This window comes from Rhyacophila brunnea, unplaced genomic scaffold, assembly GCF_057557595.1.
Source record: "Rhyacophila brunnea isolate RB1 unplaced genomic scaffold, BYU_Rbru_1.0 scaffold_1, whole genome shotgun sequence".
NCBI lineage: Eukaryota > Metazoa > Arthropoda > Insecta > Trichoptera > Rhyacophilidae > Rhyacophila > Rhyacophila brunnea.
The window spans coordinates 59361666-59385889 of NW_028232751.1; the positions used below are offsets into that span (position 1 = coordinate 59361666).

Below are 24224 nucleotides of genomic sequence, written 5' to 3' on the forward strand. Positions count from 1 at the left end.
ACTAACTCAAAATAATCGTTATGTCAAATTTAGTTAAAATATTTATTTAGAAAAAAAGAGTATTATATTGTCATTACAGAGATTTGCAATGCGCCATAATACATAATAAATACATAATATAAACATGATTTAATTATAAATAACAACCAATGTAACAATATTAAAATTTATAAATATTAAAGTAAAATGATAACAATTACAAATTTAACCTATTTAACACATCCACAAATATAATATAGTTGAAAAAAAAAACAACAATCAAACAGGTTAATCGTCCAATAATATCCAGCATCATGAAACATGAGACATCCGTCCAGCGACGGGGTATAATGAAGACCGCAGATTTACGAGTTATATTGGTGGGAAGATGAAAATTAATATTTACCAGTACTTATAGATGGATTGTAAATGACCTTCTATGAATATCGATTATTTAAATTAAATAATATAATTTTCTTTTGATTAACAGTCCTGGTGGGCAATTTTCGAACGAAGCACAACGAAACCCGTTGCTCGGTCTACTTCGATTAAAGTGCGTGAAATTTTTAGTTTTAAACCAAATATTGTGCGTATAGAGCTTTAAATGGTATGGAGGCATGAACAAAAACGAACCATAAGTGCGAGTGAGTAAGCATTCGGCACGCTTATAGCTCCGCTCTATGCGTTAGAGTAAGATAGAATTTCTACGGCTGAATTACAATTTGCCGCCCGTAGCTTTGGTGAAATACACCGATAAGTAACCATTTATTTCAGTAATATTGTATTTTTTAATACATTTAATAACAAGGTATTTTCCACTCATAATGTTAACGTTGCATTATTAAACGATTTAATGTTAAAATACGTAGCTAATTAATCCTTAAAAAGGCTAGTTACGTCTCCAATATTCAATACAAGAATATGAACGGAATTACCGATGTATTTTACAAACAAACATGTATTACAAAATCACAATAAATACTTAAATGAGAATTTAAATACAAAATGACACTTTTAACGGCAATAGTTATGTAAAATATATGTAATATATAAACAGTCTTTCTACAATATTACCTACGTTCCGACATTAAAAATCTGACGTTTAACATATTATGTCAAACCGACGACCTAATTTGGTTCTCGCCAAATATTTTAGTTATAATAATCTATTTGAACAATTTTTATTAATCCATTTCTTTTATTCAATGAATAATTCACTAATTCGTGTTTTCAAGTTATGTATGTATGTTCAATATATGAAATGTTAGACCCGTTTCAGACGGGACCCCGGTGTTGCGCTTAATATAATATAGGAGGCCTTTGTATTATGTTAATGAACGCCCCAGAGCTAATGAGTCTACGCATAATTTCGCGTTATAAATTAGAACATAAAACTGGCTGCGGTAATAAAAACAAGTTTATCGGCAGAAAAGTGTACCGAGCACGCGTTGTGTCCCGTCTGAAACGGGCTTTACATTCTCAAAATCTTGTGAATTATTCGTTGAATAAAAGAAATGGTTTATTAAGATTAATTATATTCAGTTATATAAATTCGGCAAACCTTTTTCTTAGAGCGAGAGTTTCGCCCTTTTTTAAAATGATGGAGTTGACCTAACTTAATAATGCTATCATAAAAAAGTGACCTCACAAATTTTGTGTGTAACGCGCGTAATTATTTAATGTCAGTTAACATGGACTTTCACAACTTACAGCTTTACTTTACTTAACGCGTTTCGTGTTGTTATTGCGCCTAATTTCACGCGACACAGCATGGCGCAACGTGCCATAACGTGGCGTAACTGGGACAGGATTTTACAACTTCGTGTCTCAAAGTGAGTAAACTAGTTGGACTTTGAAAAGACATACTATCACTGATTGTTGGAAAAAAATTTTAACAAAAACCTATCCGTATCCGGAAATTTTTACGTAAATAGTTCACCGCAGGACACTTATTCGAGTGCCGCAGTACGTGACACATGAGTTTGTGTAACATTTAATCAAATGACAAGTTCTTCGTTGAACATTTCACCGTGGAGTATAAATATACTGATACAAATGTACGTATGCTACAACGTGTGGCAAATTTTATGAGATGTCTTTACTAGGTTAGGTTAGGTTAGGTTAGGATTAATCTAATTGGAACAGTACTATTTGCAAACTATCGCCGCATTTTGTAGGTTACGTACAAATGTATTCCACGGTGAAATGTTCAATGATGAACTCGTCATTTATTTTGATAAAATGTTATACGAACTCATGTTTCACGTACTGCGGCGCACGAATAAGTGTCCCACAATGAACTGCATACGTATAACTTATATGTAACCATATACCACATGTCGTCAAAATATAACAAAAACATACATCTATTTTATTATGTTATCTGTCGATTCATGGTGGAAATGCATTGAAATATTAATTTTAATAAAAACGCAAATTTTATCGTACTCATTCCACTTTTATTATATATAACTGGACCTGTTTTTTCCAAAACGTCGTTCAAATTAAGCCAGCCCAGTTATAAAATTGAAAGCAGTACGATGAAATTTGCGTTTTTATTCAAATTAATAAAACATACATCATTAATTGCGTCATCACTTAATAGTTTATTCCATTTTACAAATGATAATATAAATTATAATAAATTCTACATGTGGTTTTTAAAATCGATAACCATTTTGGTTGTAATACCATAATCAAGGCAACAAAAATAAATGACTTGTTTTAAACTAATATGGTTTTCAAGTAAGTAGGATTATTCTTGGATAGTCTCAGGGTGAGAGATAGAGAGATATTTTTGTCTCATTATATGAGTTTTATACTTAGGTCGTTTATTGTTGTAGTCTTGATAATGATGTCACAACTAAAATAGCTATCGACTTAAAAATATCCCATAGAAGTTAATATAATTTGTATTATTATTTGTAAAATATACATTCTGATTATTCTTACAAAAAACTCTAAAATTTTTGACAATAAAATACGATAAATTAAAACCAACTAGTTTCGCTTAAAACACAAAAACGTAATTTCGCACTAATATTGAAATGTGTTTTTAATATTAGACGCCTCATTTTCTCTTATCGATCATACGTTAAATTATTATATCGTAAAACGTTGAAGCTTGATTATTATCTTTATGCAGAAAGCGTCTTAAATACTGTGAATGTTACGTATATACATTACATAGTATTATGGTGAGATTATGTACAATTAAAATAAAATATAAATAATCTGGTAGGTACAACGTATTTGTAGTAATAATAATTATGTAGCCGATTTTCGCAATATTAAATTAGTATGATTTACAAAATTTTCGTATGAATGCTATTATTATAGTCAGAGTATTTGAGAAAATATTGGCTCAATCAAATAGGTAGGGACTTAAAATGTCCATTTCGTCTTTAATAATAAATAATATTAAATGCGATCAGAATCTTTCAAATTCAATTTTTTAAAACATTACAAACTAGATAGGTGCATGGTAAATCAGAGGCACTAAACAGGGAGCAATAAACTATTGTATACCTACTTAGGTACATTATATGATTTTGTTTCATTTTACCATATTTTTTAGTTATTAATCTTGACAATTATTTTGAGCCATAAACCTAGAGTCCGTATTTTTATGCTGGCGTTTACGTCACGTCGTTCGCGGACGGAAAGCATTGTGTCATCGCGTTAGTGTGTTGCAAGTTTTCAATGGAAGGGAACGAGAGGGAATGCAGTGTAAAGATGCTGAAGCGGGCGGGGGGGGAACCGCACGCCAGCATAAAGAATACGGACTATATATCAATCTAATATATTAGGTATGTCTTTAATTTTGTTTTATGGTGGTTTTTTTAAGTAATGTTTATTATCATTTGTGGTAATAACAAAAAATGTGTAATCCCAATTTTTTGGGATACAATAATTATCAAAAAGTTACTGTGTTTTTCATTTTATAGTAATATTTAACTTTCTAAAACTAGTTAATTAAATAGGCGCATCTGCTCAATCTTAAAATGAAAACGGTGATTATCACTTTTTGAGGGACATCTCACTTTTTGACGTTATTTTGAAAAATCCTGCCCCTGAATAAAGTGACGTGGTGCGGTGTGATAAAAAATCTTCTGTCCATCTCTCTAATGTCACGCCACTCGCAAGATGAATGTATGTCTCGTGGCAAGGCAAGGCGACTGACGTCACTAAATCCCGCCAAGAATAATGCGCAAACTTTGCGGCGTGCGAATAGGGATGTTACAAATGCACTGAAAATGTCGGTATTCTTTCTTGATACCTGTAACTTCCGTTTCCGTGCCGACGTTTTATATTTACGCTAACGGCAAATCCGCAGTGTAGATTAATTAACACGATATAAATGCAAAACCAACTCGCCAAAGACCAAGACTTGGCGGCAGTTTTGGTTTATGACTTAATGAGCGAATGTTCTCAAATAGCGTCTAGGACGATTTGGCGCCGGAACAACTGGACTGGTTAGGTACTTATAGGTGCATTTCAAAAATATATTTAATATTATTATTTATATTTAACTTATTATATTTTGATTTAATAGTTGGCGAGAGTTTAAATATGCACACGTAAATAATGATTTAATATGTTTGAGTTCTAGAGAAAAAATAGTTTTTTTATTTTTATATAAAGCCTTAGGCATGATAATTTTCAATTCGTAATAAAAAAACATGATGTTAAGAGTAAAATTAAAACTACTAAGTAGTAGATAGAAACTGGTTAAAATTTCTCGTCTACATTCTGTGTGTCTACGGCAGTGCGGCGCCTAATTGTCCTGGCATCCAGTTGTCTCATTCTCCTCAAATATTACCAACATTGAATACGTGTTTTTTACGATTTACTACCGTAAAAACACATGATTTTATACCTATATATTTTATTAGTGATCATGACCACTTTCATCCACGCAGAGATTAATGTCAGTTCATAAAATACCTAAGAGTTTGAGCTTTAAATCATTAGATATCATTTAATAAGGATATTACGATGGGATATTAACTCAAAGAGTCATTATTGAGACCTGAGCAAAGTACCTACATATATTCAAGGACACCTGCCATCCATCGTGCTGGAGAGAAGGGCTCGGTTTGCATTATTGCTATTCCGACACTTTTGTATCCGTATTCTATTTTTGAAATATGTTATTTTTATCACATATATTATGTCACCATATTGCCATACGCCACAAAATTTTCAAATACCGATGAAATTTAATATTACATTACGAAATTTTATTATCTTACTCAAATAATTGTTACAACAAGTGTTAATAATTAAAATCTTTCCTACCCTATTTAGCTGCCTTAGCGGACTGAAAGCAGGCTTGTGTATATAATAGACCCGCTCCGCTGGTGTTCAATTATTGATACAAATACCAAATAGTTTTTCTTTTAACTAATTTGATATCAAATTTCAGACTGTTCAATACAGTTATCGATATAAAATTAGTATTGGAACCGCATCCGTACTAGACTGCATATGCCACGCTACGCGAATATCCATTAAGGTCCCGCGCAACTCCGCGACAGATACAGATCGCGTAATCCCCCCCTCACCCTACACTTTGGCGTTATTTCCTTTTTCACGCCTTAACCTTAAAAGTAAACTTTATGAATTTAAAAAAGGTAGCAGTTTACTTTTGCAAATACCGTCGTCGCCGTAGAAAAATACAACATTTGAAATAAACTTCAAAGTTTAATAGGAAAAAAAAACATAGTATAATTTCAAACGATAAATACCTAATCATAGCAATGTTACTACATAATATCTTTATCCAACATCTCATTTAATTATCAAAACAAAAATACCTACCTTAGTTAAGAAGTTAGAAAGTTAATCGTTTATTTTATGCTAAAAAAGTTCGGTAATTAATATTGAATCAATACATAATTATTATAAAAATAAAAAAAAGGAAAAAAAGTTCCGTAGTAAATAAAAATATTTTTTATTACAAGACAGATATACCAACAAATGAATATAATTTTACAAAAAAAATGTGAACTTGAGATTGAGATTGATTTTTTTTTAAGCCTTCTTTAATTATATTTTTAATTTAATTTACTAAAACGCAAAACTATCTACTTTTATTAATCAAATCTGGACCGGTTTCGTCCGCCTCATGGAAAATTTTTCAACTAAATAATCTCTATTATACAACAACATTAAATTTATCAAAACAAATTCAAAAGGTGTCACAAATAATTTACCAATCAGTGAATTATCCATTCAATAATATTTTGTCAATAACAATTAAATTAAAATGAATGAACTTGATTATTATTTCATAATGTATCATTAAGGATATTCTTCTTCTTTAAGTGCCGTCTCATCCACATAGCCATCATCGATTTATCTCCATATTGTAAACTAAAAACCAATGTTAGCTATAAAAATTGAAAAAAATACTCTGCAATGTTATAGTTAATAGAAATAAATTTATTCAGCATTTTATTCTTATGCCATTCCCTATTGGAATTTTGACCACCATCAGGAAAATTTTCGCTTCATTCTAACAGTCCATGGAGCAACGCTACGAATCATAGAGGTTTGTACACGAGGAATACTGTAGATTGGCGGCTCTCGTGGTGCAGTGCGCAAATCGCTGGCCTTCCATCACGAAGTTCTGGGTTCGATTCCCAGTGAGGTGAAAATATATTTACATAATCTAATATGTTAATTCCTCAAGCCTGGGAGTTTAATCACTATTATTGGGCTTCACGGCCTGTTGTGGTGTTTAATAAAGAAACAAATAATTAAAAAGACGTCAGGATTTATTCTGTCAGTTCATAACAATATTCTATGAAATCTGTAAATATCTAAAATTATGTAAGCTAAGTATTGGATATACATAATTTGGAATACGACAGAAACAGTCAGTATTCATAAAACGTAAACAGGTACGTAACTGGTGAAATAGTAATCACGTTAAAATTCCCTAAATTTACATTCGAGGTGTTTCAAATTTTGTTAATATTTTATGCAGAATGGAATCAACCGAATACAATGGATGCGGATTCAATTCCCGCTCGCTGAAAATATATTTTTCGATAAGAATGCCACATTTTTAAATCCTTTATATTATTTATTGAATAAAAAAAACTTTACTATATTATTATTATAAGATTTTATTTTATCTCGTTTAATAAAATTATAGCTACATGTTTTTAAAATCGGCTATAATGTTTGAAGTCTTTTTGTTTTCAATTTCAAAAAGTCACAATAAAATGATACTTTGAACTTCGTTAAATCATAACGAATACGTCCTTATGGGCGAGTTTCCTTTGTATCCCGCCGCAATGGCACGCGAAAAAGGGTCGAAAGAGGGAAACTTGTGTGTAAGCAACCAGGCATTGTTGAAAACAGGAAAAATCACAAACACCATCGTATATTAAATCCATAGAGCCTATAATGTATATACTAGATCTGCATACTTACCCAGACAACACTCATGGGGTGCGAATATATTGGATTTTTTTAGCGCTAAAGTGAATATTTTCTTTCTGTTTTTTTTCTGATATAATATATTTACTTACATAGGTGGATTCTGATGAAATGGAGCTGTGCTTTAGAGATATGTTCAAAAATTGTGGTTTAAGAAAAAAAATTTGACCATGTAATTGATCACATACAATATATTTTAACTAGGCATGTTTTTTTTAAATTTATTTCATTCCTTTATGGTTGCTGCGTTATTTAGGAATTTATAACAGAAACATTTATTTATATAACGCATTAAATAATATATAAATGAAAATGAGTAAAGACTTATAAATACACTTCAATCCGTAAACTTTACTTGTGGTGAAATAAAGTGGTCAATTTACAACCAAGTATTGCTATATGTATCTTATCATGGAGTTCTTCAATTTGTCGTACTAGATCAAAAACATAATATTATAAAAGCAACATGATTTTTTTTAAAAACCCGGTGTGTGAGTGCGCACGGCTTCATAGGGGGCTACTTTACCGTCTAGACCACAGTGGCGAAAAATGTCTATTGGGGGAAGGTAGACTTCGGGTAACTAAAAAGATAGTCATATTTTATGGGACTTGAAAATGAATTTTGTCTTATCTTCATTATTTTACTGATAGAATTTACTGATCATGTATATTTTACAAAAAAAAACATGCGTCATTTTTTGTGCATTTGATGGATCTTATTTACAATGCACGCCACGGCTTCATTGACAACTATTCTGTTTACTGAGCCACACACATAAACTACAACACACAGATGCTCTAAGCCTTTTTTTACTTTTTTCCGATCTTAAGAAGTTCATATGGGTCTCCACAGAGTTTTTTTTTTTTTTACGAAAAATGGATGCTAGCTACTTGTTCAACTCATTAGGTCCATATTATGCGTCCAAAAACGCATTGGATAACAATATATATGTGAATTTGTATGAACCGGAATTTTAACCCAGAACCCGTGACATAATAAGTCGTATGCATAACCGCTCGGTTATCGTGGGCGTTATGCTTATAAGCCACATGTACTCATTCAATCCATTGACCCTAAATTATTATTATAAAACTTACAAAGTAAGTTATTGTAAAGAAAAATAACGAAGGGATAGACAGGAGAATACGAAAAAAAGTAATTCTGTCTTTGAATTGTAAAATTAATTTATTTTTAAAAATAGTATTCACAATTGAAACTTTTTTAAATTACTTTTTTCCCGTTATAATATTTTCTCTTCGAAGTAAATACGTCCTATTTTTTAAGAATAAGGGTAGGTATATTTTATTCCCTCCGAGCCAATTAAAATTATGTCACAAACAAACAATGCATGTTTCAGAGAGAAAGTTCTCAGAACATTCCCTGTAATAAAATCAGGTAGATATATTTTATTGGCAGAAAAACTTTGCTCACTAACTTAGTACGAATTCAAACACAAGTTAGTTAGTCAGTAACTCAAGTTCCATGATAAATATTGTATTGTAGTCAAAAGTTATAATATAGAATTAATAATAAATCCATTTCAGTGTTACAATTCTTGGACCTGTTTTTGAAATAAAATAACGAGGTGAACCAAATTAAGCAGCCTTGATATTTAATTTAGTTACAGTCAAAAAGAAATAATAAGTATGCATTGTAATAATCTAAGTGTTTAATTGGTATAGACTTCTCGTATTGACAAATTATACAAATATGTACTCTCAATAAAAGAGATATCGAGAAATTTATAGTAACATAGCGTGCTGCTGGGAGTTGCATGCTTGCATAACTCTTAAAGACAACAATTAAATAATTTGATAAGGGAAAAAATCAGAATAAGCTGTATAATAAAGTTTGCTAAATAATAAAGAAATAAATGGGAAGGATACATATTTCGAAGAAAAGACAATTATTCCTGAACACATCAGTATAACACGTCGAAAAAGTACACCTAGATGCAAGAGCGTCGACAAAATATTTAAGGTTTGAAAACCTATGTGGCGATGAAATACACAGGACTGAGAGATATAGAATCAGCTTGGTAAAGCCTTCATTAAACAGTTAATTTATTCAGACTGATGATTTCAATCATTAGACCTATAATAATTACTAGGGCCAAATAAAAAGATTGTTATGTAAAACTAACTAATTGTGAACCCAACGTACAGTAAAGTAAAGTTGTTGATAATAATAATACAATTATTGTTAAGCAAAAATTACTCGAAATTTTCACTTTTGGTTACTGCAATCGGTAGCAGATTTAAACTTATATTTCCATGTATTTTAGAAATATTTTTAAACTATGTATAAGTATGAATAAAATTTTTCATTATCCCCAATCCAAAATGTTCCACTGAGGCGGACGAAATCGGTCCAGATATTAATTAATAAAAGTGGAATAAGTACGATAAAATTTTTTAGTTTTATTTAATTAAATTAATAATAAAATTATCGAAGACAGTTAAATGGTGTTTCAGCTCGTTTTCTATTTATAAAACGTATTCATTTTTATCACTCGTTATGCGTTATGTTAATGCACATATATTTATCTACATAACTATAACAAAACATAAGAATAATTTACGTGTTTGTAAAAATAAACTCGGAAAAAATTACATATAAAAGACGAATTGAAATAACGTGTGTTAAGTAGGTACTCAAATTTTCCAAGGCCTGCCTTAGTACGCTTCGGTTGCAATGCTTGGTAGCATAAAATTGTCGCATGTCGTCTGGGAAACCACTTTATAAGTTACACCGCCGGTGATGTCATGTAGCCAATGCACAATGTTTCAATTTTGGTGGCCCTTTCCTCCCTTACCACCCGGAATTGAATTATCTTTAGTGTCTACGCGGCTTTCTATTGAAAAGTATTCGGCGACGTGGCATACAGACCAGCAAATAGTCCCTTTGCCTTTCACGACAGACGTAAATGAAGCTAACTAACTTAATTTTATACAATTTTGAACTCCCAATTTGTTTCGCGATAACCTGATAAATAAACTTTCCGTACGTTCTGATATTCATCCGAGAAAATTGATATTAAATTAAATTTATCTTTTATATTTTTCTTGATGATAAAGTGACTTACTAATGGTGGAGGTAGAACAGTGCACACTAAACGTTGGTAGTCATTCGTCTTTGTTTTTATTGAACTAAGACTACAATTAATTACAGATGGTGTAAATCAATTAAACCCTGCCCAAATTAAACCATAATATACATAATTTTGAAAACACTCATGAGAAAATAATATAGCCAACAGAAAAAAATATTTTTTGAAAAAAATAAGATACTCGGCAGGATCAAACCTGAGTCTCATGGGTATCGCGCCCTGTGCACTACCACTATGCTATGACTGCCATGCTTAATTGCGACAAATTTTGACTATTGGCCTTTTTAATACCTGCTCATAAGCGCTCTCCATATGTTCAATAATTAGAATAGTACATTCTTAAAATCATGTGAATTATTCATTGAATAAAAGAAATGGTTTAATCAAACCATAATAGTTTTAGTATACTTTGGGTGATACAGCGCTCGAAATCGAAAAGTTTACGAACTGGAGCGCTCGACATTTTTCTGAAGATATTAACATAGTTATTAAATTTTATAAAAATAAGTATGTTAGATTTTTTGTTACATGGCATATCAAGCTCAGACGGTCAAATTATTTTTTCCACGAGACGGAGCGATAACTTAACCGATTTCACGAACCGGAACGGCGCTCCGGTGTGCTCCGGTGCATTTCGACCCCTGGGGTGATACGATAAAATTGTGTATACTTTTTCATTCATACTTATTTGTTTTCGATGGATTAAAAATACATAATATTGCCTACACATATTGTTGGTTCATTTTTTTTAAATTTATTAAGCCTAAACCAAACTATAATACATACAAAATATTATTCTATCTATAACAGATCCAAAGTTATATATGATTTAATTGTATAATTTTAGATATTTTATAAATACCTATACGAGTATTTTTTGACTATTATTTTTGTTATGGCTTGTTTTCGCAGGATTTAATTGAATTTGAAATACAAACTAACACCGTCTGTCAGATGGTAATCTTATTTTAATGAAAACAAACACGTATGACTATGACTGACAGAGTTTATTGTGTACTATTTATGGTTGATCTCACAACAGCCTACCTCCACCCTTCGCCACTGCTTTCTACCCACTGAAATCGAATACTAACGCACTGTGCTTGATAATACAATAAAATATTACAGAAAAAATAACAATTTATCGAGAATCTCTTCATAGATTCATAATTATTATTAGGCGTAATATGAATCTCCATTGTATGAAATTTATTGTAATGGATTTTTACAGGGAGTGATTATTAACTAGTTTTCCCCTCCCATTAAGTCCTTGCAATGGATCATAATGAAAAACCAATATTCTCAGATATCAAGCTTTGTTGATAGCCGTTTTGCCAAGCGTGCGTATACAGTATATCTATGAAAGTTCAAAACTATCTTTGTATAATCCATGACGCAGTTTTTAAAGAATAAATAGCCCCTGGAAACTTGTTCATGTAGATCTGAGTCTGTCCATTCAAAATTTATTATCTCTAAATTAGGTAAATTGCATAATGTTAATAACAAAAACTATTAAGTAAATTGCATAATGTAAAAACATCGTAGCAATTACAATATGTATTGATAGCATTGTATTGTTTGTAGATAGTGAAGAATGAACGCAGCATACATTGCAATAAAAGTAATTTATTGGAAATATACGGTAAGGGTCAGAGTTTTGGATGAAGGTCGAAAGTTAAGAATTTAGGGTACGTTTGCGAGTTTAATTGTAATATTATGATAGAACCTTGTTTTTTTTTCATTTTAAAAATTAGCATTCAATTACCACATAAAATATATTAAAACATATATATATATGATATTATATCTTCAATTTTCATAAAATTTAACAGATTATAGTCAAATACATTCGTTAAATTAATTATTCAATGGAGTTTATAATCGACTCGTAATTTTGGATAAACTGAAACATTTTACATTCCGTTTTTGCCTTGATGTATATTTAATAATATTATTATCATGGTGAAGGTCCATTCTTTCCCATTAAAAAAATGCTAAAATAATAATTAGAGAAAAGAATAATTTTATTCCAAAATAATATGATTTTACTAGCATTTTTCATCGGCGTTATATATGCAATCGCCAATCACATTCCATTTTCAAACCATATTTATTTTTTACCACGTTTTTATTAGCTCGTATTCTTGTTTGTCCGGTAAAGATTTTTTTCTTGTGTGTCCAGTATACATTTTTTCTTGTTTGTCCAAGATTTTTATTGGACGATTGAAGATTTTTAACTAACTTCCCGACTAACTAGACATTTGAAACTTTTAGAATATACCAAAACACGACGACACTGCATTCTTTTAATACTTTTAGCCATTTTTAAGCAGAATTGAATTCATTTTCAGTTACTTCTGTTTTGTATGGAAATGGTAATATTGTTGGTTGCTAAGGGGGTCCTAGCAACTTAATTATTAATATATACGTGCGTTACTATGGAAATCAATATGAAATGTCAAAATGATATTTCTCTATTCTACATTTATTCAGTATTTCTATCAAGTGCAATAGAAAGTTTTTAATAATACATTGGATTGTCAAGTTTACATGATTCAACAGAAAATTTTAAAACGTGGTATATAAAAAGTTCTTTTTATCTTGTAATTATTATAATATAAATTCATTGTTTAATTAAAATCTTATGAATTTTTGACATAACTTATTAGATTTCAAAATAACTTTGAAGAATAAAAAATCTGATATTCACTGCTATTATATTATGCATTGTTAAAATCTAAATTATGTTAATTACAGTTTTGACATGACAATAATATTATTATGTATCGATTATATTACATAAACAGTATAAATGTATGTTTTAAATATTATATCTTATGGCATAGAAAAAACTCGATGAGTCTCAATATCTGAGTTGATTTTTGCACGCGGGGCGTTTGCGTCTACCGATGTCCCTGTAGAGTCTAGCGGTTATTCTTATCGGTCTGCAAACTTTTCACCCAGAAAAGCATATTATACACCTTTTCAAAAGTTAGAAAATTTATTTATACTGCATATATTTCGATTATAGGATATAAATACAGAAGGCGGCTTTTTACGCTTCAAATACCTTTATTCGTTTAAAAACCGAATGATTTTATCTACAGTAAAATTATATTATTACAATACAGAAAAATAAACTTAACAATACTAATATAGACGTAGAATTCCGTCCCCTTTCATTTTGCGTTACTAATGTATGCGATTTTTTTTTTGGAAAAATCTTTAAAAAAAATACTGATTAGAGCATTTTCACGAAACGAACTCTCAAATAGCGGTTTTAGGTACGTATGTGCAGATCTGATTCGCTAACAAGTTTGTAGGCCCCCTTTTGATTTTTTTAAAACTAAGATATTTTTAGAAGTAATGATCGTATTTGTATAATAAAAATATATTTATAAAAAATAGGACGTTTGTCAATGTGACAGGCGATTCTAAGCGATAATAACTAATAACGTATTTATACTCTTCAGTCATTATAGAATACCAAAATCTGATTGCAAGTTTTTTATCAATAAATAGTATGGCGGTGGACCACTCGTTGCTTGTGCTCAGGCATTATTAATCTAAAGACGGCGGTGTTTATAATCATTTAGTGTTTTTATATTGTTATATCTACTATATAATTTAAAGTACGTGGGGTGGGTGTAATCGTTAGGTATCATGTCTCTGTAACTACGACATATATTTAATAATACGGAACTGGAAAATGAAGCTCCTTGTTACAAAAGCCCATAAAACGATTTTAGGTAGTTCTGAGAAAAATGGAAAAAAATAATTTTAGGTCGTTTTGAGAAAAATGAGAAAAACCATATCTAATTAATCTGTAAACTTTATGTACTTAGTTATTTATTTTTGAAGTTATACTTGTTTTGGCGCGTTTGGGAAAACAGATCAGAGTATATTTTTCACCTGTAACCGGCCGTTCGTTATTTGCAATTCGTCACATTATAAAGAGTATTTTGGTTTTCCATTTTAGGGGTATTTGAAAAGCACACCCAAACATTTTAGTGGGTTTTAAAATTTACCTTAATTTTTGATCATACGTATTGACTAACTCAAAAATTTTCAAAAACCGTTTTAGTTGCTTTTGAACGAAAAAAGGATTCGACGAGTTGTCTAGCAAGACGTCAGAAAGCCGTCCGCGAACCGACGTGTTTGCAAAAAAAGCGGGGGCCGGATCGGATTTGACGAAATTGAATTAATTAGTCGGGACGGCGGCGGAGGGTTCCGCGAGGGGCCAGCTCCTCTTTGAACGCAGCCGACGCGTAAGCGCGCGCATCACGCGGAAAAAAATTTGCGCCGGCCGCAACCGCGTTCCGGATCGCCTCTGAAAACACCGCCTGACTGAAAACCCGTAGGATGACGAGGCCTTTTTGGCTTTGTAGGCACAAAAATATGCTAATTTTGCAATCTTTACTTGTTCTAATAAATAGACGTTTGATCGGAGTAATTCTTTCGCCTCAATAACATCTGCTGTAAATCCAGTGCTGTATGCGACATCTTTAATTTTAAACATTAAATTTATTATTATTTATTTATTGAATTAATCGGAAAAGATCAATGACTAACAGTTATTGAATAATTTGAAATTATAAACTATTTACCCTATTATATTATAAATTTAATTAATCCTACTTTTTTATTTTTTTGACCATGTCCGATCTTAATAATATCACAATAATTATATACCTTCACGAAGTGGAGGTATGTATTAACCGATTTTTGTTTTTACAACAAATATACAGTTTTTTTTACAATTATCTCGAAATGGCGAACTTAATGATATGAAATTATATCACACTCAATTCAGCTTTTTTTCTACGATTGTTATTATAATATTATAATAAGTAAAGTATATTTTTGAGATATTCATAGTATTAAAAAATATTTTTATACCTAGGTACCTGATGCTTTACTTAGTAAGTCACAATGTTTTTTTACCTTATTTTATTATATAAAATTACTATATAACCAAGAATTATCTGTATTCGTTGTCAGTAGGTATTTGCCATTGGTGCGTGCACATAGTTCCTGGAATAATATTATGGAATACAGTAAGTATGGAATAAAAATCGTCGCCCATGATTTCCGAGCGGCTTACGCGTCGGTATATAACGTCTAGAGTCCCAGATTCGAATCCTAGATCTGGCAAATACACATTTTGTTTTTTAATTTGTGTTTTGAGTGATATGTGTTTTGTGTTTTGAGTGAGTATATTGCTAATAGGTTGAGTAGGTGGCTAACATAAATTTCTCTAAAAACAAAAACAAAAACTGTTAACACAAACCCCCACTTTGTGGAGGCCTATATTATATTAAATTCTTCTTAGAATCTGATATAATCAACAAAAAAAAACGCCGTGACCTAACACACGTTGAAGAAAGAATATGAGAATTTTACAAACGCGGGATTCGAACTTATGGCATTATTATACCGGCTACTCACCGCAAGCATTTAATAGCTGTTTTATTATTATTATTTTAACCAACTCAATGCGTCCAATAAAACTGAAATTAAGTATACTTAGTAAACATAATATCAATATTAACGGTGTTATCAAGTAGATCGCTATGCTTTAGATAGCATCTTGAAGACAGCAAAATCATTATGAGTAACGTTAAGGGGGGACATGCTCGTCGAAGGTCAAAATTGAGTTTTTATTGTATTTTCAAACCATGATCCTGGACACTCCTTAAACGTTGTAGATAATCTATTTATATAATTTTGAAGCCTTATTATCTTTTATAATTATTTTAAACATTTGATGACTGCATAAAGTATTTTTGTTACATAAAATAGTATTCTTTTAAACCTCTCGCTCTAATGTTTTAGAATATAGTCATATTTCGGTACATAACTGTGCAGTTGTGTTAAGATTTTTTACATTTATTAATTTTTAAACGCATTTATAAAACCATTAGCATAATTTATTACGAGATAATTTTTGTAAAATATTCACGATAAAAAATTATATTGATAATCTCTGTGATCCCAAATTTGACAAGAATTAGGCATTTTATTATTCAAAAAATCGGCAAGATTAACAAATTTGAAGATGATTCTAAAGATATTTTTATAAGCTATGTCTTTGACCATTCAAGTGTGATAAACATCTTATGAATAATGATTGCTTTATAATAATTATTGACCTAAGAATAAGGTAGTGTTTTTTTGAAATACGCCATTTCTTTTGTCATTCCCCAGTAATTAAGCTACAACATACGGCCGTAGCCATAAATTAAAAAACTATAATTAAAATAGGGAGTAAAATTATGTTAACGCGCGTGTTTTAACATGTACCTAACCGAATTTTATTTTATTTTTTTTTAAACAGTACATGTTCAAACACGCGCGTCAATATCATTTTACTCCCTACTTCAATTATAGTTTGTCAATTTATGGCTACGGCCGTATGTTGTAGCTTAACCACTGGGGAATGACAAAAGAAATGGCGTATTTCAAAAAAACACTACCTTATTCTTAGGTCAATAATTATTATAAAGCAATCATTATTCATAAGATGTTTATCACACTTGAATGGTCAAAGACATAGTTTATAATAAATATCTTTAGAATTATCTTCAAATGTGTTAATCTTGCCGATTTTTTGAATAATAAAATGCCTAATTCTTGTCAAATTTGCGATCACAGAGATTATCAATATAATTTTTTATCGTGAATATTTTACAAAAATTATCTCGTAATAAATTATGCTAATGGTTTTATAAATGCGTTTAAAAATTAATAAATGTAAAAAATCTTAATACCACTGCACAGTTATGTACCGAAATATGACTATATTCTAAAACATTAGAGCGAGAGGTTTAAAAGAATACTATTTTATGTAACAAAAATACTTTATGCAGTCATCAAATGTTTAAAATAATTATAAAAGATAATAAGGCTTCAAAATTATATAAATAGATTATCTATAACGTTTAAGGAGTGTCCAGGATCATGGTTTGAAAATACAATAAAAACTCAATTTTGACCTTCGACGAGCATGTCCCCCCTTAATGGGAACATGAAAATAATATTTATAGCGCTAGTAAGAACATCAATACCTTAGCTTAATAGTGAAGCAACTCAAAAAACTATTTATGAGATAATATCGTTTCAAAATTTTGCAGATGTTCTTATTTTAATTTTATAGCCTAGATTTTTAGTGAAAATGGGTATTCATTATATTTCCCCCAAAGGAATTTAGCAACCCATAATTCAATTATAGTTAGAAGAGATATAGAATCATTCCAGAAATTCCCGTATATACTTAAGAGATTTAATGATTAATAATTCGATTTCATGACTCATTAAAGAAAATACATATTTATACATCGAATGGCATTATTATTTATCTCAATATATAAAACATTTTGATTTGTTTCCCTAAGGAACATAATTATACAAATTTTAATGATACAAACTTAATAGAAAAACTACTGTAATATTATTTAAATTTTCGTTGGGAAGACTATATTTATGTAAATATTTTATGTAGTATATTTCCACCCATGAAAGACATTGCATATTTACATATTTTATACAACTTTAAGTGCATAACTACGATTATACTAGTGTTTTATGAAAAACTTGGTAAAACTTAACTGATTTATTTTTTTAATAGAAAAGTGCTTAGACGATTTCATTTAATTATTCTTCATTATCTTCATACATTTGTCTATCTAATCTGTTAGTATAGAAATAATAGCTGGAAGATAATGTGAAATATATTTTATCAGTTGATAACCCATTGAAGCGGATGAAACCGGATTTCATAATTATTGAGCTATGTGGACTAAGTGTATATTAAATATTGTTATTTTTGTTGAATATATGATGCCATTAAGTGATTTTTCAGATTTTTTTTTATACACAATTTAAAGCTGGATAAACAATAATGTATTTCACCGACATCATCAGTCGTCGTCAATGCTCTGTTACGTGAAAGCCACTTGTTTCCTTCTTCTTAGGCATTTGTGATTTTTTACTGATCGTAATCTAGCGAGTTAGAGCTGTTTTTTGATTATCAATTCCCTTGGTTGTCACTATATGATTTCAATTCTACACTCTATTTTTATTCGCTGAGCAACATGTTAGACTAATTAATATTTTATCAGTTTCACAGCCTCTATTAGATCGCATACTTTTATCTGCGATCTCATCTATTAGTTTCCTATGTAATCTTATAATAGTAGACACTGACATATTTTTTATCGTATATAATTATTAATAAACCATTTATTTTATTCATTGAATGATACACAAGATTTTGAGAATGTTATATCCCATATATTGAACATACAACTTCAAAACATCTCTCAATACCCAAAAGAAAAAATCTAATTTTAAAACAATACTATACTCGACGGGATTTGAACCCGTATAACCACTGATATCGCGCCAACTGTGCATTAACTAATTTTAACTCCTATCTAATTACAACAGTTTAAACTAGTAAGTCATACATGAAATTCTTATTAAGTAGCGTTATTATTGACTATCGGTTTTTGTTTATTAAATCAAGGAATATTAATTACCTTAATTACTAACCGACGCCCAGCTCTCACCAAATATTTAGTTATAACGTCTACTTGACTTTGCTAATAATTTTTAATAAACCACTTATTTTATTTAACGAATAATTCACAAGATTTTTAGAATGTAACATTCCATATATTGAACATACATGTTAACTTAAAAACACCCACTAGAAAAAAATCATATTTGATATATTCGGTCGCCAATTTATTAGCAATCTATTTTCTTTTATAGTAAGTACGCCAAGAAACATAAATGTATAAATATAATTATGTACATACACGATCTTAATAAATTATTTGATGATTTTAATGTTCAAATAAAAATCGGATGTTGTGAAGAATGAAATTCAGTATAATTAAAAGATGTTACGATTAATATAAAAGCTGGTATTAAACATGGTTGGCAAATTTTTTTACGTACGAAAGTGAAATTTGTATTATTAACATAGGCACTGTTATATATTTAAATAGTTAACGTTGAATAGCGGAGTTATAGAATAGTTGTAGCGGAGGTACTCAACATCAGGCTACTGATGCATTTCTACTTTAATCATTTCGTATTTTTTTCCTTCAACCCTCAGCTTTATAGATGGCTGGTTTGTTAATTCAACCACCGTGGGTGCAAATGATGACTTGTTGATTTCGTTTTCATTTTTTTCCCAGGTTTATAGGGTCATTGATATGTATAAGTGCTAATAGATGAAACAAAAATATTCGCCCCCGTCTTCAGGTGTGGACACTTTACCATCTACGCCACCGTAACGCTGTTAAAACATAAGACTATGGAATGCTTATATACTTTAAATGGTATAGATATCCCCGGAGATAGCGATTAATTGGCAATATTTAGTCGCGTTGTAGGTGCTACGCTGCGCCGCTGTTCCGTGAAATGAACCATTACCTCGTGTTTAGGCAACCGTAGCGACCTGGTTAAATGATTAGAACACCGCGGCCGACTGCTCTACGGCGAATAAAGTCTACGCCAAACAGGGTCTACACACCGTAGAAGAGAAAATCGAATGCCTCTAGCGATAAAAATGATTATTATTTTTTTCAATAAAGAATTCAATTCTGTGGCCATACATGATTTTATTCGACACAAATACGTAGTATTCGAAGTTAACATACATAGTATGTTATAATAATATTGACATGTTCAATACACGTACGTTGTGTATCAGTTTTTTTAAATATAGTTTTTGAATAATACCAATCATATCATTGTATATTTTCATATCATTTGAATAATAACAAGATTCCTGCAATCAATCTCAGAGTGCGCTGTACTGATTTAACCTTAATGTATTTTTAAATTATTATTTATTGTCAAATTCCACATAATGGTTTAATTTATCTCCCGATCGCCTGATGTGAAGTGAGAGACACTTAATTTACAATAAATATTTTTATTTATTTGTTACAATTTTACTAAATCAATACTATCATTATTTTAATGCATTAGTTTTATTTCGAAAGTATAAATTTAAAAAGTTAGTTATTTTCTATGACTTTCTATGACTTTGACATTATTAATCTGAGATATTTTTGATAGAATGTAATTTATTCAGTTTTTTTTACTTCGGTTCGCAGCAAAATTTTTAATTATATTATGTACCTACTCGTTAGTGTGTAAAATTCAGATTATTTTGCAAAAAAAAAAAACATAATAGAATTACCATTTATTTACCTACAATATGAGAATAATATCCTGACTTATGTTATAAAAAAAAGACGGTTAGTAGCCCAACCCACCTAGTCCTTTATAATGAGCTTTATCTATAGATATTCTGATATTATGTAATCTACCGTAAATATTCATGGAAATCAATTTAAATATAATGATATATTTATGTATTTTCATATTTTCCGGTTGATAAAATAATATTTAAATGTGTAATTATAAGATATAGGTGAAATTGTATTTGAAAAAAGAATGTTTTTTTTAATATTTTGATATTATTGAACAAAAACAATAAAATCCTAGATAAAACGTGAATTACTGTACATTTTCTTATATACTTTGTAATACCTAATAATATAATTAATTTGCATAATATTTTAAATTGAATTTTCTTTTTTTTTACAGATTTTACTCACCTGCACAAATGCACAAAGCGGAGAAAACCTAATCACACCTTATCTATGCAGACGCTATCCATATTAATTGAAAAGACAACTAACTCCAACGATTTCAACATAAAGATCCTTTCAAAAGATTAAAGGGGGGATTCAAATAGACGAGAGGGCAATACTTAAAAATGGTGGATAATAGAGAAAGACTTTCTCGACAAAGGGTAGTCAGCCGGTGAGTTGGAAAGATCGCGAGGATTGGGAGTAAAGAAAAGAGAAAGGGTTGATGATTAGGTTGTTTTGAAGATGGGGGGTCAGCTTTGGAAGACGCTGACTTGGTCCAAACATATGATTATGATCATATTCGTGATCATGTTTGATGGCAGACTGGGATCTAGAAGAATAGCGTTGGTTCAAGCATTTGAAAGCGGTGAGTACTCATACATAACAGTATGCCGATTTGACATATTAACATAATATTATATTTTTATCATTAAGCCAAAATATGAAATATACCTTTGAATGAAAATAATTACATCTTAAATACCAGATTCACTGCATATAAAATGGTTCTAACGGTTCATACAGAATAATTAATTACATATGTATACCTAGCTATGTTGTGGTGTGAATATTGTTACAAACTGTTATTTTTATGTCACTTATACTGAATCAATACATCAGTTATTTAACATCTAAATTGAAAGCTAGGTGCAGATAAATATGTATATAATATATACATTTATTTTTTCTTTACTACGTGTAAATAAGAATTAAACAAAACTATTATATTACTCCACCTACGCGTGTGATGTCAGCGTCGGCCTATAGCGTCATGAGTCCTAGGTTCAAATCCTGAGTCTGAAAAGTACACATATTGTTTTTCAATTTGTGTATGAGTCAGAATATGGTCCTAATAGATTGAGCAAGTGGCTGACATCCATTTCTCGTAAAAACTAAATCTGATAATACAAACCTTCACTCTGTGGAGGCCCGTGATATGATCCTATTAGGATCAGACATGGTCGAAGATGTGTGGAAATGTAAAAAATGTGAAATAGGCTTAGTTTTTTACAATAAATTAATATAGATTATAATATGATTATCGACGTTATATTTTCAACTTAATGGTTTTGGTAGATTTTTTCATTACACGTTATCTTCTTATCGTGCCACCCCCTAGTGGAGGTCGGCTACCATCGAGATGATTTTTGCCTTTCATCCGGTACCCGAAACATTTCAGCGGAGCTGAACTCGTACTAATCACAGAGGATATTTAGCCACAAAATGCGACATTGTCTTTTGCCTAGCTTGCCATTGATCTTTCATTGGATAACAACTTTGGGAATGCTGTACCTTTATCCTCTCAGTCCAAGGTATTTTGAAGAAGTGTCTATATAGCCAAATCTTGAAATCCTCAAATCTGCCTAATAGCTGTGCTATAGATTAATATTTTTCAGAAATTCGTCTTTTCTTTATTATGATCCATAAGCAGATATATGTTTTTTTTTCTTTTGACCATGTCAGATCCTAAGCTAATCATATGGGACTCCATAAAATAGCGGTTTATATTAACAGATTTTGTTTTTATGAGAAATGGATGTTACCCACTTACGTGTTCTATCAGGTCCATACTTTGACTTCAAGCGTAAATTGGAAAACAATATGCAAATTTACTAGACCCAAAATTATTTACACCTGGGACTCAGAATTTTATAAGCCGATGCGTCAGCCACTCGGCTATCGTGGGACTTTTTAGTACCATTATAACATATACTTTGAAATAAGTTGATATATATTATATACGTAAATAACGAATATTTTTTTATTAAGCTACGAATTCTCAACTAAGTCTTATTTAGCTTTACGTTTACATATACTCTTCAGCAACATCTTCTTGGCTACGTGTTAAAACTGTGAACTAACATGCTCCTCCCATTTTCCCATTATAAACTATCAAGCTCCTCCCATTTAGTCGACAACAGCGCCTAGAAGCGTAGCCAAGAAGATGTTGCAGAAGAGTACACTTTTAATACATATTATTACTCGTGCAGTTATCACAATTCAAATTTACAGGAGAAAAAAAAATACAATTTACACTTTTGTAGGCCACACTTCCTCAGAAGTTCTTGGTCACACTGGAATGCCTTGATATTCGGCCGAACAAAAAATATCGCAAGATCCAGTGGCAATTGTTACTTTTGTTTGATTAGTTCTTCAAGAATCCTCTGTCTCTGGGTATCATACAGAGGACATTGCCAAACAACGTGATTAATTTTTGAGGCTTTCACGGTTTATCGTAGTATATTCTTTGGTTTCCACCGTGTATCCTTCTTCCTTCTTTACTCGACGTTTAGGGCTCGTTGCAGAGGCCATTATCAAGAGATGATATGTTTTATGATGAAAATGTAGTGTAAGTATGTAAATGTAAACGTTTCTCTAAGAATGTCAAAAGGAATCCAATTAGCTAGGAGCAAACGTTGCTCAGAATAGTGTAGGTATGTCAATGTAAACGTTGCTCTAAAAATGTCAAAAGGAATCCGATTAGCTAAGAGCAAACGTTGCTCAGAATAATCTGTTAATCGTTAAGACTAAGGATACTGGCTCGAATATTAGATTTTGCTGATAGGGACGGAAGCCATGACGTTTTTAACCGTAATCCATCATCCCTATTAATTTTTTTATACGGCTCACGATTCCGATCTGTTGCTCAGTATATCCTTGTACAAATCCATTTAAGACTTTTAAACGAGTCGTAATTTGAAATGTTTATATTAGCCAAAGTAGCATTATTATTTCGGTATGTATATTGTATTATAATAATGAATAATGTCGTGGGAAGCGATCACGTAATCCCAGATGCTTGAGACAGTTGATTGATAAGATAACTAAGTTTTAGATGTTTTCATTCCAAGAAAATAATTAAATCATTCAAATATTATACCACTTAACATCACAAAAAGAAATACACCATAATAAAATACACTTACTATATACACATATAGTATTTTTACTATATATATATTTACATTATATATTACTAATATTACCGATTTTATTTTTATATCTA

At 30.5% G+C, this 24224-nt stretch overlaps 1 long non-coding RNA gene across 1 annotated transcript in view; it reads left to right on the top strand.

The window, feature by feature from the left end:
• Positions 1-21345, top strand: part of LOC147080009 (uncharacterized) — a 178541-nt gene extending 157196 nt beyond the window's left edge. The window contains exon 3 of the long non-coding RNA XR_015072283.1: positions 21171-21345. This is a non-coding gene — a long non-coding RNA (uncharacterized LOC147080009). The remainder of the gene's footprint in view (positions 1-21170) is intronic.
• Positions 21346-24224: the final 2879 nt, after the last annotated feature.